Raw genomic sequence first — 16,098 nt, 5'->3', positions numbered from 1 at the left:
GTTTCGACGGAGCGTGTTGTTACAGCCAGTCAATTTGACAGTTGTGCATTTGGCAGGTCGCGAAAACGTGATTTCCCAATGCGTTGTCGAGACTCGAATACGATACGGAGACGTTCGGTCTTGGGTCTGCCACGGCCTAAATTTGAAAGTGGGTTTGCATGTTTGCAGGTGCATAGTCGGTGTAATGTATATTTGCGTCTGAAAGTGTAACCAGTTTTATTTTCTGCTGGGTTTTAAAAATGAAGCGATCAACAGAATGTTGATTTTCATTTTTCTTTGATAATGTAAATCTGAACAAAAACATGAATTGTTGGACAAACTCAGCAGGCCTGACAGCGTCTGTGGAGAAAACTGAGTTAAAGTTTTAGATCGACAGAAACCCGTTACTTATACATTTCTATATTATAATGCTGGGAAATTATCAGTCTTATCTGTTGAATCAGGATTTTTATCAAAATATCTCAATGACAGACAACCGTCACCTTTACAAATTCAAAAGGACATTATTGACTGTAATGCTGTTTCCGTTGCTCTCAGCTGGTGAAAGGCTGTGATTAAATGATTGCCTTCTTTCGTTTCCTTTCTCTCGGTTTGCAGCAATGTCTAATGGAGAATTGGTCCTTTCAGTGTCTAACTCAGCATGTGTCTCCATATGTCTCTCTTTGTCTCTGTGCATCCACCTCACCCTCTTCCTGTTTCACATTCACCGACACTCTGTCTGTCCATCCAGCTCATTACCTATTTCGGCTCTATGAAATCTCTGACATTTCGAGACAGAATGAGTGTGGAGCTGCTGAGAGGCTTTTTGTCCACCGACTGGAGTGCATTGAACTGGGCTTACATTCTCCAGATAATGTGTCTGCCACTTCAAACCAGGCAAGGCGACACTTCTTCCTCAAACAATTATGACTGTTTCGAATTCAAAATAGAATTCCGAATCCACCTGGAAAAAAACAATAACAAATAAGGAAGCACAACGATGTATATACTGTTGGTTTAAATATATGAATGGTGACATCAGAGAATGAGAGTGATCAGCTGATGGTATCTCTGCCATTACCACAAAATTCCCCGGCAAATCTGCAGCGTCTCCTGCCTCATCTCGTTGTCCCGACCTCACTGGGAATGAAAGAGAGGGAATATAAGATGAGGAGAAGCAGAAGTGCTTGTGGAATAATGGAAAGAAACCACAGACATAAGTAATAGTTCGGAATATAAAAAAACTGGCATTCACCGTTGGAACTTAACCTGGATCACCAAATCATAACAGCGTTAAATTCCAAAACGACGCTGAGTTACTTTCGTGAAGACCTGAGACACCAAGCCCAAATATGAACACAACAAGTAGGCACTGCTGGGAATTGAACCCAGGATCTCCTACTTACGAGACAAGCGCTTTAACCGACTAAGCCACGGCGCCACCAGCACAAGGTGCTTATTCATCTATATGTGAAGTTGCTTAACCACTTCCTCACAGTAGTTGGACATGTGTTTTCGGATCAATGTTGCTCACAGAGAATTGCAATCAATCCTCGAATTTTCAATTACAAACAGTTTAAAGCTCGAAATTCTCCACTGAAAAGACACAGAAAAACATAATCTCTTCTTGCATTCATTTAAATCTGGTAGTTTCGCCTGGTTAAAGTGACAGGAGAAAGAGGATGTGTTCATTCTATCAGGGCCCATGAACCACGTTAATACACACAGAGGGGACCTCACATCAAGAGGAACAAGGTCATTGTGGTGAATTGACGAGGTGCAATGTGCAAGTAAGTATAAACATTGGGCAGTAAAAGCTGACCCAATGGCACCGACATTGAGTTTTGCACCATCAGTTCCGCGCTCACTTCCTGCCTTATGCCTCCCAGGCATCATTGTCTATCGCTTTATTTTACTTGTCTTCGTCCACGTCTCAACTTACTTCAAATGATTGCAGATGTCTGATGGGAACCTTTAAATTTTCGAAACGGATTCCTGGAGTATAGTTGTAACTCAATGGGAAAGGATTCACTGCATATCCAGAATTACCACAGTGATGGAGGGGATGAATTACTTTCCTGAAACTTTCAACTACTCAGCACAGACATGTAGCCATGATACCGCTCGTGGGGAATTTCCAGGATTTACACTCAGTGACACTGAAGGATCAGCGAGATACATCCAACTCAGAAAGGTGATATGATTGGAGGGGAATTTGCGCTGGTCGTTTCCCGTGTATCTGCTGCCTTTGTCATTATATACGAATGGAAACGATTACTGACCGATTCTGGCAGGACCTGGGTGTGTGCTCTGCATGCAAGCAAGAATTTGTTTTCATTCTAATAATTCACAAAAAGAGAAATAAATCTTCATTACTTGAGTGGGAATTATATCCAGGTCTGTGCAATGCAAACTCGGACTCCTTATCAGGGACCTCCTGTGATGCTGACCGTAAAACTTACAACCTGACTTGTAGACAATAATGTGTTTGCCATTGACTCCATAACAAACTTCAGTTGCAAAGTTGCTCTCTCCAGGTTTCGAAAAAGTTCATATCATTGCAATGGATTTCACTGTGAAAAAGCGGAGCTGTGATAATCTGATGTTCAGCAGATGTACTGCAGGATGGCACAGAACAGGCTGGTGGTCACAGGGCCTCATTTTGACGCGCTGGTCTCCGGTGAGCGGGCAGCACCGGTAAGGGTGTTGTGACAATCGTCTGATTCCAGATCCCGGGCTAGACATGACCAGAGATTTCTCGCTGAACTTGTTCAGGGTCTTTGAAGGAAGAGGCCATGACTCAGATGAGGAACGTACATTTCACTGGAGTGGATCATTTAATCGCGTAGTGACTGTGAATATAGCAATGGAAACGTCCAGCAGTTAATTTGATGCTGATATTGTTAAAGCAGAGGCCTTCAACGTGAATTTTACATAACCCTGTTCCCCTTTCCTGAGCAGCCCCGCTACCGCAGATTTACTTTCCATAAACGGTTTCAATCACAGCGCCAGAGACCCGTGTTCAATTCCAGTCAAACAGTCAGAAATTCTACATTATCTGAAAATTTCACAACCAAGACACGATAAAAGCATTGTCGTCGATATAAATCCAATTATGACTACATTACTGCATATCCTGCAATGTTTTTGAAATTCTTGTTCAGTTTATCTATCATTGAGATGCACCTGAATAAGGTATTGAAATTACAAATGAAAAATTATGATCATCAGTGATATAACTTTTCAGCATATTTTACTTGGACAGTGCAGAACACAGATAAAATTGGACTGCAAAACAAAAACGCAAACGTGAGGTCTGCACAGCCTTCACCAATTAAAACAGAATGGCTGTTCTATTGATAATAACTACTATGCAATCTGTAATCAAATTGAAACGCACTGTGTCAACACAGTGGCTGAGATTTATGTGTAAAACGTGTGTATAATTAACTTCAATCAGCTTATGAAAAGGAAAAAAAATAATGGTGACTAGCCAAAGCGGGAATAAGGGCAAGATTTCCTGTTATGCAGTTCATGCTATGTAGAAAATTAATTGCAATACTTTTACAAGTCTCAAGCAAGTTTAAAATTAACATTAAATGCAAGGAAAGGATTAAAATATACCTTCGTATAAACATGTATTACGTCTACTCATTGTTTCACTTATGCCATGGTTATTTTGGTCTTCAACCTGGAGGAACTGTGGATAATGTAAATCAAAGAAAAAAGCAAAATTGCTGGAAAAGCACAGTAATTTTTTGCAACAAGTGTGAAAACAAATCAGAAATTATCCCAATCTTTGGAAGGGTACCTCGACCGTAAATGTTATCTTTGATTCTCTGCACAGGCGCTGTTATTTGAAAATTATTTTATATATTGGTATATTGATAATTTGAATTATTTGATAATGTTCAGGTCTTGTATTTGAACTGTAGAACGATAAACACTGCTAATGTTTCCAGTCAAAAAAACCGTGAATGTGACACACACACACACACACACACACACACACACACACACACACACACATACACATACACACACACATACACACATACACACACAGCGCAAGCCCGCACACACAGGATCGTGCCAGTGGAATGAAGAGATAGTTGTTCAATTAAACCAGAAGACATTGAAAACAGCTGAATATAAGAATATCTGAGAAAGGTGTAATGGGATAAAGAAACATGATTATATCAGATTATCGATACAAAAGATAAGGTTCCTTGATGTCCTCACCTTGGACTGTCACGCACCAGGGTAGGAATGAATGAAGGTTCAGGAAGAGACCAGCTGGAATGTTGCTGTATGAACTAGGAGGAAAATGGATGGTGAGTGACAGGTCCATGAGGACATCAGAGGAGGAGTATATATCTACATTGGATGTTTTCCTCATGTATGTTTCAGTGGAGTTGAGTAGATTTGAGTTTCTGAAGTCCTTGCACGTATCCTTAAAATATAAATGGATTGCAGGAAGCAGTCGATATTTTAGTGTCTTGCTCCACCTCTCACTTTCTTTTTCTCCTAATCCCAGTTCGAATCTGCAGACTGTGGTTACTCTGCTGGAAATACTCTGCTTTGAGTGCACAGAAGACTGTTAAGTTTATTGTGAAACTAATAGATCATCCTCCGCTAAACATTCAGCAGGGGAGAAGCTGGCGTTTCTTCATCTTCAAGGAATTGCACTGCCCTCATAGATTGGGGTTATTTTCTTTGACACAAAACAGACTGCGGGTGCACATGATTGAGACATGTAAAATGATGACAAACGTAGACACAAGACTCAGTATGATTCTTTCCCAATGGTGAAGGTATCAATGAACATTGGCCTTCTTAAAGTAAGGGGCAGACCATTTGGAGGAAATGGATATTTTACATCATGGAGAATGATGGGAATGTGCGTGTGTTCTTGTGAGATGCAGAAATCATCACAACATCTGAGAAGAGTTTCGGTATTTACATACGATACCAAGATATTCAAGGCAATGTGCCAAATGCTGGAAATGTTTTTAAAGCAGTTTAGTTGGGTTTATTTTGACCGGTTCACACTCGATTAGCCGAAGTGCTATTTTTTTGTGTAATCTGAATTCAGCCATGTCTGCGGGGAGAGAAATAGGCTGAATGGTTTCGGTTGGTAATCAAATGGAGGGTTGCCGCTGGACAAAGTGAATGAACCGTGAAAGAAAAGAAGTGCTTATCGAGAAAGAAAGAGTCAACATATGTGTCTGTTTGAGAGGGGAATATAATGGCTGTGGCACGGTAGCTCATTATGTAGCACTACAACCTCACATCACCAGGGGCAGAGGTTCGATTCCACCCTCGGTGCACTGTCTCTATGGAGTTTGCACATTCTCCCTGTGTCTGCTGGTTATCCTCTGAGTCCTCCGATTTCTGCTCACAATCCAAAAGATATGCAATTCAGGTGAATTGGCCTTGTTAAATTGCCCACTGTGTTAGGTGCGATCGTCAAAGGAAAAATGAGTCTCTGTCAGTTACTCTTCGGAGGGTAGGAGTGGACTGTTTGGGCCGAAGGGCCAGTTTCCACACTGTAGGGAATCTAATCTAATTCTGAACGCAACGCAAATGCAATTGGCAAAAAGTGGAGAAAATAGAAACAGATGAAAAATATTTAGGACTGAGGTGAGTCGATTGTCTCTTGGCTATTGTCATAGCCGAGCTGATAAGTCAATCCAATGGGTTTTCCCATGGTCAGCTTCGCATCCTGGCGATCGCGATATTGTTTGTGTTAAAGCAATTTGTGTTGAGTTACTGATCAAAAAACTAAAAAAAGGAATTTCCCAACATCTTTCACCATTTGTTGACATTTACGATTCTTCTGAGAAAATACAGAACAGTTGTTTGCTTCCAGCAACAGTTTCTTGGAGTTTGTCTCCCCTGTGGCTTCTCTCTCTCTCTCTCTCTCTCTCTCTCTCTCTCTCTCTCTCTCTCTCTCTCTCTCTCTCTCTCTCTCACTCTATCTCTCTCTCTCTCTCTCTCTCTCTCTCTCTCTCTCTCTCTCTCTCTCTCTCTCTCTTTGTCTCTGGATCTATCTGTGAATTTCACCCCTACGGGATTCAATGAGACTCGGGTGTCCACGGGATTGAATACAGTTTCCCAATCTCAAGGAATATATCTTCGTTTCCAAAAGCATTTTAAGTTATGGGCAAACGGCATGAGAGAAGTAAGGTGAAAAAGAAGATGGCTCCCATGGCACTGGGAGCTTTGAAATTATCGATCACAGCAAATTGTTGAGTACAAGCCATTGACTGTTTATCAGAAAGATTTAGATATGTAGGTCGGTCGGCTGAACTGATCAAAGGATATGGGGAGAGAATGGGAAGATTGAACTGAGTTCGATGATCAGCCATGATCCCGTGGAATTGTAGAATTGTGGATTATTAAAGATTATGCGATAATGAAGAAAGATGGAACTGAGCATGGCACAGGGCAGAAAATCACACATCACCCACCAACAGGTTCCACATAGACTCGTCTTAGACTGTGTCTTTCCTTGGCTGGTATGGGTCAAGGTTTATCAAGCTGCTAGTTGGTCCTTATCCCTGTGAACTGGACAAAGTTGAACTCTTGGAGTGACAGTTGTGGGAGTAAGATCGAGTCTGGCGCGGTCCGTGCTCCTCCTCCGGTTTTTGGTTGTTTCACTGGGGTCATGCTGCTGACTGCTTGTAAAAACCGTGTCCCACAGCAATCTGTGCCTCTCTGTGATTGGTGTAAGTGTTAGATAACATCTGTTCTACACATTCTTCCTGAATCTGTCGGTCTCAGAACAAGTCTGAGGGCTTCGGAGACTCTGATGGTGATGACAGCTGCCTGTAAGGTTGTTTGTGGAGCAGTTTTCGCTGGAGTGAAAATGAAGGAGAAGCTGCTGTGTTTAAACCCGAAAGACTTGGATTTCAGTGGGGTCCAGTGAGTTCTAATATGAGATTATCGAGGGAGGGAAATTCGAATGTCCATGTGGAATTCTAAAGGTCAATGACTAATCAGTGTTGATTCGGCTGCTTTTACTAGTTTATTTCTATTGAATCGTTTCATCCATGTTGCACTGAAAGATTGTTTATGAAAACGCTTTAACCTCAGATATAGGCAAGGTGGGAGAACAAGACCTCAATCCTGAGGTGTCTGTTGAGCGTCTGAGAACGTGTTCACATGAACCACAGCCATCCCAGTGCCGCATGCGCACATATGATGATTAATTCCCTAGAATTGTTTAACTGCAGTTGCAAATGAACTTTTATGTATGCATTTTTGCAACACTTATGGGCATTTACATAGCGCTCTGGCTATAATGTAAAGCCTACTTGAATTTAGAGACATATGAAGATTGATCACTGAGGAATATAAAACCAATGAGCAGTAGCATTGCACAATATGCCAGTTAATAAAGAAACATTCAAAACACGAGAAAGACCGAGATTTAAGGAGTCTTATACAAATGCAATTATAATGTTTTCATAACATTTATTTCTACAGAGCGTTTCAATACACTTTGCGTTAAAATGGTAAGGAAAGTCGAACTGTGTTTTTCACATCTGTAGTGCAGTACCACGAATCTGAATTTAATTCTAGCCTTGGATTGATGCATGACTGTGTGGTGTTTCATGTTCTCTACATATCTATGTGAGTTTCCCTGATTTCCTCCAGCAGTCCAAAGATGGCCAGAGTTAATAGATTGGCCATGCTAAACATCGAGTTTTAGGGAAAGTGTGGTGGGAGTGCTGGATTTGGATGGGGCGATCTTCAGAGTATCAGTGAAGATTATGTGGCCCGACTGGCCTCTGTTTGGAGAGCAGGGATTTGATGAAATTAATTACATCATTACGTTCTATGTTTTCTCCCAAATATCAACTTACATGTGATCAATATGTTCCCCCCTTTTTCATAGAATTTGTGTGTTCGTGTTTTCTCCCTCAATGATGTGTTTGTTTTCTGTTTTTGAAGGGCGAGTTTAACAAGTGAATTCAAAATGAAACCACATCCGCAGACCTCTTTATCACAACCCAGCTGACTCAGGATTTTGTGCATTGAAGGCGAAAGTATCACTCAGCAGGTCGAGAAACACTCGATCTGCGTGTGGAAGAGTTTGGAATAATGGATTTGAAATGTCCACATTGCCCGCATTCACACTGCGGAGAAATCCTTCACGTGTTATGATTGTGGGAAGGGGTTCTCTCAGGCATCCTGACTCCAAACACAACAGCCAGTTCCCATCAGAGAAAGACCATTCACTTGCACCATGTGTGCAATGAAATTTACTCTGTCATCCCACCTCAGGGACCCCAGTCAGTTCACAAATGACCGCAATCAATGTTTATGTTTTCTCTTCCTCACCCTGAAGAGGTGAGGTATTGCTCTTTTGATGTTTGTACTGATGATCTTAAATAATGCTGTACTGAACATGTTCGTATTGTAGATCCTAAATGTAATTATTTATCAGGAGCATTCAGTTTTGGAGCATCGTTGTCCATGTACACGTTCGCATCTGGTAGAACCTGCTAACCTTAAAAGTGTATTCACAGGATGTTTTGTCTCTTCAGTATTGTATGAACAACAATTCGTTCACTTTCTGTTTGTAAAAATTCGACCTTGACGCAACTGACAGTTATTTCCAAAGTAAACTTACTAAGATCTGTTTCTGGTCATGTCTGCAAATATCACTCTTCTGATTATCTATTCCAGCTTTAAAAAGAAATCAAATTTATCTCAAATATATGATGTGTAACGTCCCTGTCAAATCACAGCAAAACAGATTTTAAAGGTCCCTGTATGTACCTACATCCTCCATGCACATCTCCAAATTTGAAGAACTCATGCAGGTACTTTGTGATGAAGAATGAAGCTATCTACTCAGCTATCTCTGACGCTTCCTTCTCTCCAGTTATGTCCTGTTTTCTTTGAAATTGATTTTACCATAGTTGTGGTATTGCACCATTGTTTAGGGTTGCTTCTATTTCAGGTCATGCCCTGTCAGCGCTTACTATACATCACTTAGCTGTTTGCGTACATTGTCTGCAAGTTACAATTTCACTCCCTCCTTTCCCGAGTAGCAGCAGGCTCTTGCTCTAACATAATGTGAAACTTCATGGCACAACACATGCCCCAGTCAAATATTCCAATCAAGCCAGAGGACCAAGACAGCTTTCACCTGTTCTGGCTCTGCAACAGCATTCAATTTGTCATCCACAACGTGAAGACTCTAGCAACTTCACACTGGAGACAATATGCTCATCTTCTCCATATCTAGGAAGGTATACACTAAGTCATCTCTTCATAAAGAATCACAGTTGAAGGTTTTGCATCTTGCACCAAGAGATGAATCATAAATATTGAGCCGTTAAGATCGATGTCATTATACGCTGCTACAGTAATAGAGTTGACATTATGGAGAAAAATGTTATTTCCAATTGTGCATCTGTGCGACTTGAGTTGGGAAATGATCGCAAGTCACTGTAAATGCAGGCATTCATACTGGATAGAGACCATGCGCCAGTACCTTGTGTGAAATGGGATATTGTGATTCATGTGGACGAATTAAACGACACCAAGTTCACTGAGTAATTGTTAAGGTTGGGTTTTGGATGCGATTATAATCTAACTCCACAACATACCAACTGATATGTGTTTCTTCAGATGCTTATAAACACCACTAGTTAAATTACCTATTTGCTAAAATTATGATTAACTTTAGTTTCTGTTTATAACTCCTCTTAGGCTGTTTCCGTTTTTGTTAAGGACACCCCATTTCCCTTATCTCCTTCACCTTAACCGCCAACAAGTGTGAGGAGCTCATGCAGATTCATTGCTTCAAGAATGAGATAGCCTAATTGACTTCTCTACTGTTTCCATCCCTCGTGATTTGTTAAGGTATCCCTGAAGCGTCCCCCATGATCAATGTAATCCTGCTTCAATATTTAGTTTTTCTCCTGTTTTCTGTCACACCTTTGCGTGATCATGTTACCACATTTATTTTTTTTCATGTTGAGTCTACAGAGTAAGAGTTTTGCTCTTGCATTCCATCAACTGAGGCAGAATTCATCCCCGAGCACAATCTCAAACCTCCTGACCTATTGACAGGGGATTTTGCAAAGATCGAGTCTTTAGACCTGAGGAGATTCCAGCAAGGTAAGTTTATTCAAGCTTGTACCACAGATACTCGCGAGAGGTCACGAACTCCAGCTCGGAGACATTCTGTCACTGGCAGCTCACAACTCAAAAGAACATATTTTAACGTGTTCATGTCACAATGACTGCATGCGACACTGTCTTTAATTTAGCGCCACATCAATTACTTGTTTGTCAATTACAGATTGTGGTTTTCATGTTTCCACCAGACCCTGCTTTCCTTATCTCTTGACCTGTTTTCACCGTCTGTCCTCCACATTCTGTATTCCTGTGCACTCCTGACCGTATTGCGCAGTGCTGATGGCCTGTGTCACTATTAATTATTCCCGTTTAATGCTCCAACGTTTGAATTATCGAAGCTGCATTTTCTATTTTCTCAGAAATATTGATTTCGCTCTTAACCATACACTCTATATATCGTGCAAGCATACTTTCTACTGTAAGCCGTGTTTTACAATATTACATTCCTGAGGAAGGCTCCCTCCTTCCCAACGTTACTGGCCACTCCCCCAATTATAGGTACATGCAATGCGACAGTTGCTCACATGACATTCGACCTCCCATCTATAGGTTAGCAACCGAAGTTGCCAGAAGACAGAAGATTCTGACGTTAGGATATTCGGCCGATCAGGCCGATCAGCTGCAGCATTTTACCGTCACTGATAAATTTCTAACCCCCAAACACCCTATTCTTCAACGTAAGGCTTGATCCCCATAATACTGAAGAACATCTCTATCTCTGTATTAAATATACCCAATATCCTGGATTCCACAGACTTCCGTGGAAACGAATTACATGCACTCACCCCTCTATAGGTGAAATGTTTTCTCCGTATCCCTGTTCTAAGTCTTCTCTTTACTCTTATGTTGCGCTCTCGGTTCCCAGTCTCTCCGATCAATGGCGACATTACGTCTGTCCAGACCATTCAGCATTTTATATGTTTCGATTCGAACCCCTCTCATTCTTCTAAACAGTCTTCAAACGGTCCTCTATGTCAAACTTTTCATTCCTGGGAAGAGTCATGTGAATCTTCTCTGAACCCTTTTCAGGATCTGTATAACCTTCCAAAGAAATGAAGCCTAAAACTGCTGACAATACATAAAATTTGGTCGGGCCAAATAGTGCTTCGGGATTACATGCCTACGTTTCTATTTAAGTCCTCTCAACATAAATGCTAAAATTGCATTTGCCTTCCTAACTACTGACTCAATCTGCATGTTTACTTTGTAAGAATCCTGAACTCGAGCTCCAAAGTCTCTTTGCATTTCAGATTTCTGAATTTTCTCTGCACTTAGAAATTAGTCTATGCCTCTGTCCTTCTTATCAAAGTGCATGGCCTCAGACTTACCCACGTTTTCCTCCATGTACCACTTATCTCTCTTAACCTGTCCAAACAATTCTGCAGCCTCCAGCCCTCCTCAATTTTACCTCTCCAATACGTATATTTGCATCGTCTGCAAAATTAACCAGAATGCCTTCAGTTCTTTCACCTAAGTCATTAATGTGTAATGAGGATGGAATGGCTACTCAGTAATTAACACCGCTGCATCACAGCACCAAGTACCTGGTTAAATTTGCAGCCTCAGGCGACTGTCTGCGTGCAGTTTGCAAATATTCCACGTGTCTGTGTGTGTTTCGTCCAGTTACTCCGGTTTAATCCCAAAATCTAAAGACGTCCAATTTCGATGAATTTGCCATGCTGAAGTGCCGATAGTAATCAGGGATGTGTAGGTTCGGTGCATTAGTCAGTGGTAAAATGTAGACTGACAGGTTAGGGAAATGAGTCCGGGTGGGTTGCTCTTCGGAATGTTGGTGTGGACGTGTTGATCCGAAGGACCTGATTCTACACAGTAGTGTATTCTGCAAAAAGTTAAAAATTATGGTTCCAACAATAAGTCTTGCAGAACACCTTTTGTCACCAGCTGCCATCCTGACAAAGAATCTGCTATCCCCACTCTCTACTTTCTACCAGGCACCCAAGCTTCTCTCCATGCCTCTGCTAATATGGACCCTTTTCTTACTCAGTGCCTTCCTGTGTAACACCTTGTTGTGAAGTCCACGTAGATAAATCCATTTGCTCTCTTTGGCCAAACCTGTTCGTTACTTTCGTGAAGAATTCTAGTAGATTGGTCAGGCATGAGCTTGCTTGGAAGAAATCATGCTGACTTTGCCCTATTTTGCCATGCAATTCCAAGAATTTAGAAATCTCATTCTTCACATCGATCCCAGAATTTTACACACAACTGAGGTTAATGTAATCATTCTGCAATTTTCTATCTTTTCCCTTCCTCCATTTTTAACCAGGGGCTTCATGTTAGTGATTTTTGCAGTCCTCTGGGATATTTCCTGATACTACTCATTCCTGAAATATTACAACGAACGCCACCACCGTCTTTTCACCTAGCTCCCTTCAAACTCTAAGGTTAGGTCCATCTTGTCCAGGGTGGTTTATGCAACCTCAGACCATTCAGTTCTTCTGGCATCTTCTCCTTGGTGATGACTACATACGCAGCTCTGCCATCTCACTCTCTTCCAGAGGATGTTAGATAAGCAACTTGGAATATATGTGTGCGTAGCATGCAGTTACTGCCCAGGGAGAGGCACACACTTCACATCCCAGAGCAGGCTGCCTAACGGGGTCGCTCCCTTTGTCCCTGAGCATGTATTGCCCTGCCTCCCAGCGTGCCGACAGCATATTGTACCTTCGCCTGCCAACGCCTTGTGATGGCAGTTGGTTCAGACACACAACCAGGCTGCTGGTGGTACTGTTAAATTGTCCTTAGTCAGGTGCATGTGTACCTGTTGTATATCAGTGTGCCACATCATTCTACCCCTTTACCACATGGAAGCAGTGATCATACAGACACACTGCATCTGCACCAAGGACACTGATATGTCTGAAAGCCACAGGGGAGCAGACTGAAGTGAAATTAATGGGGCACTGTCAGTCCGGCTCTGAGGAATCTTACCTTGATTTTCATTGATTATTTTGAATGAATCTTGAGCAGTTTATCACTCTTCATTCACAGCCAGTCATTTTAGCCTGTTTTGTACAGTTCTCCCCTTATGGCGTGCATTTGGCTTTGTTTTGATTTTGGTCTGCTGTGTGTGTGTGTGTTTGGAATGATCACACTAAAACCCCAGAGTTCCTTGAACGTCCTTGTTATCACCATTTTCCAAAGCATTTCTTTTCCGTCTGACGTTACTTATTCTTCCAGTAGACAATGCAGGATCTCAGATAGGTGCATCCCCAGTCAGTTACAGCATTTGTTTTTGTGAGCAATACTGATAAAAACGTAATACCAATTTATCTGCAAAATCACTGTTTCTCATGTGATTCCTCAGAGTATATTAAGTTGAAGATCTCGACAATTATGAGGCCACAGATTATATCAGACCTGCTGACTTCTCAAGGGAAACAATCTTGCGGACAGACAAACAAAATCGGTGAGCGTGATGCATAAATAAACTTTACAGAGAGACAGGCTTGATGTCAAGAAAGGTTATGGCCTTCAAAATCATGGCGTTGAACCAGAATTAATGGAAGATAGAGTGAACATGGAGCAGCTTCTAAGTCTTCTAACAGCGTTTCGATGTGAGGGCAGTACTCTGGAAGGACAAGCGGAAAACTCTATCCTCGTAGCAATAGTCCGCGAAACATCCTCCGCTCTCTTCCCCTCGCAACGGGCTGTGAACCCCTCCACTCTCTGTTCCCTCGCAAATACATGTGAACCCATCGCCGGTCTGATCCCCAAGCTGCAGCCTGTTTCCACAGCCTGACATTGTTCGCTTAGAAACAGCCTGTGACTCCATCCCCTCTCTGTTCCCCTAGCAATGATGTGTGATTCCATCCTCCGATTGCTGCCCTTGCAATGGCCTGTGAAACCAGCCGCACACGGTTGTCGTAGCGATGGCCCGTGAACTCATTACCTTTCTTTTCCCCCACCAGTGGCCTGAAATTCCACCCCCACTCTGTTCCCTTCGCAATGTCCTGCGACCCGCTCCCCACCCTGTTCTCCAAGCAACTGTCTGTGACCCAATCAACCTTCTGTTTCGTAGCAATAGCCTGTGAACCCATCACCAATCTGTTCTCCTCGCAACTACCGATGACCCCATCCATTCTCTTTTCCCCCAGCAATTGTCTGTAAAACCACCCACACTACTTTCTCCTCTCAACGGCCTGTGAGACTATCTGCAAGCTGCTACCGGATGGCTTTACAGAACGTTGCTGGGAATAGAATGGTTATTGGGTCACTGACATTTGCTAGGAAAGCACAGCCGGGTTCGGGTCAGAGGGATTTGCTCGGGAAACAGAGTGGGAATGGATTCATTGCGAAAAAAGAACATGGGAATGGTTCACAGACTTTTGCTAGGTGAGCGTAGTGTGCATAGTTTCACAAGGGAAGGCTCTGTGAGCAGAGTGAGGAGCTGTCCACAAGGCGTTACTAAGGGAACACAGTGTTGATGGGGTCACAGTTAGTTTCTAAGAGGAGACAATATGGATGGGGTCACAAACAGTTGCGAGGAAACAGTGCAGGTACACGGTTTCTGATAGTCGCTTAGAGAATGCGGCGGAGTTGGGGGTCACAGGCAGTTGCTCGGAGAAGACTGTGGGGATGGAGTCAACGACAGTTCGGAGGGAAAATGCTTGAGTATGCATTCATAGATCATTGGTAGGAGAACAGGGTTGCGATTGGTTTATGGGCCTTTAGTAGGGGAATAGAGTGCAGCTTGGTTCACAGGTCCTTGCTAGGGTACAGTGCGAGTAGTGGGTCACAGATCGTTTCGAGGAGACCGCCGCGGGGATGGGGGTACAGGCAATTCCATGAGAACAGAGCGGAAATGGGGGTTACAGGCCGTGCTGAGAAAAAAAAGTAGGGATTCATTCATATGTCATTGCTCAGGGAAAAGAGCTTGGATGGATTTCCAGGCCATTGCCAGGAGAACAGAGTGGATCCGGATTTACAGGCCGTTGCGAGGGCAGCAGTGTAGGGATGGGGTCACAGGCAGCTTTTAGGAGAATAAAATGGGACAGGATTGACAGGCCGCATGAGGAGAACAGTCATTTCGTTGGGATCATAGGCTCTTGATCGGGCATCAGAGCAAGGTTGGGGTTACCGATCGTTGAATGGACAACTGAGTGGGAATGAGTTCACAGGCAGTTGCTAGATTAGATTCCCTCTCGTATAGAAACAGGCCCTTCCGCCTCACAAGTGCACAACCCACCGTCTGAACACTAACCCAAACAGATGTATTCCCCGACTCTATATTTACCCGTGACTAATGCACCTTATACTGTGGGCAATTTAGCAAGTCCAGTTCAACTCACCTGCACACCTTTGAATTGTGGGAGTAAACCGGAGCACCTGGAGGACACCCACACAGACAAGGGGAGAATGGGCAAACTCCACACAGACAGTCACCGTCTCCATTCTGTTCACCTGGCAACAGTCTGTGAAGCCTGCCGAATCTGTTCTCCCAGCAACGGTCTGGAAATCAATCTCTGCTCTGTTTCCCGAGCAATGACGTGTGTGTCAATCCCCATTCTGTTTCCTAAACAAAAGTCTGCTACCCCATCCCCACTCTTTTCCCCTCGTAACTGCCTGTGAAGCCATCCAACCTGTATTCCCCGAGCAACAGCACGTGAACCATTCGCCACTCTGTTCCACTGGCAACGGCCTGTGAACATATCTTCACTCTGTTGCCCTTGCAACGGACTGTGAAACCATTCCCCACTCTATTCTTCTCAGAACAGACAATGAACCCAAACCCACCCTGGTCTTTATGTAGCAACCTGTATTCCGATCCCCACTCTGTTGTCCGAGAAATTGTGTGTGATCCCATCCCATAATATTCTCTTCGCAGTGGCCTGTGAACTTGGTTTCACTCTGTTTTCCTAACAACGGTATTGAAGCCCACGCCGGTCCATTATACGAGCAATGACCTTGACTCAAGCACCCACTATTTCACTCAGAACT

General features: G+C 42.9%; 1 non-coding gene across 1 annotated transcript; it reads right to left on the bottom strand.

Moving 5' to 3' along the window:
- Positions 1-1,346: 1,346 nt before the first annotated feature.
- Positions 1,347-1,420, bottom strand: trnat-cgu (transfer RNA threonine (anticodon CGU)). Its single transcript has one exon. It is a non-coding gene; the product is annotated as a tRNA-Thr (tRNA).
- Between the last annotated feature and the right edge of the window lie 14,678 nt (positions 1,421-16,098).

Source organism: Chiloscyllium punctatum, chromosome 35 (assembly GCF_047496795.1).
Source record: "Chiloscyllium punctatum isolate Juve2018m chromosome 35, sChiPun1.3, whole genome shotgun sequence".
In the NCBI taxonomy this organism is placed as follows: domain Eukaryota; kingdom Metazoa; phylum Chordata; class Chondrichthyes; order Orectolobiformes; family Hemiscylliidae; genus Chiloscyllium; species Chiloscyllium punctatum.
This window is presented reverse-complemented; position numbering and strand designations above follow the sequence as displayed.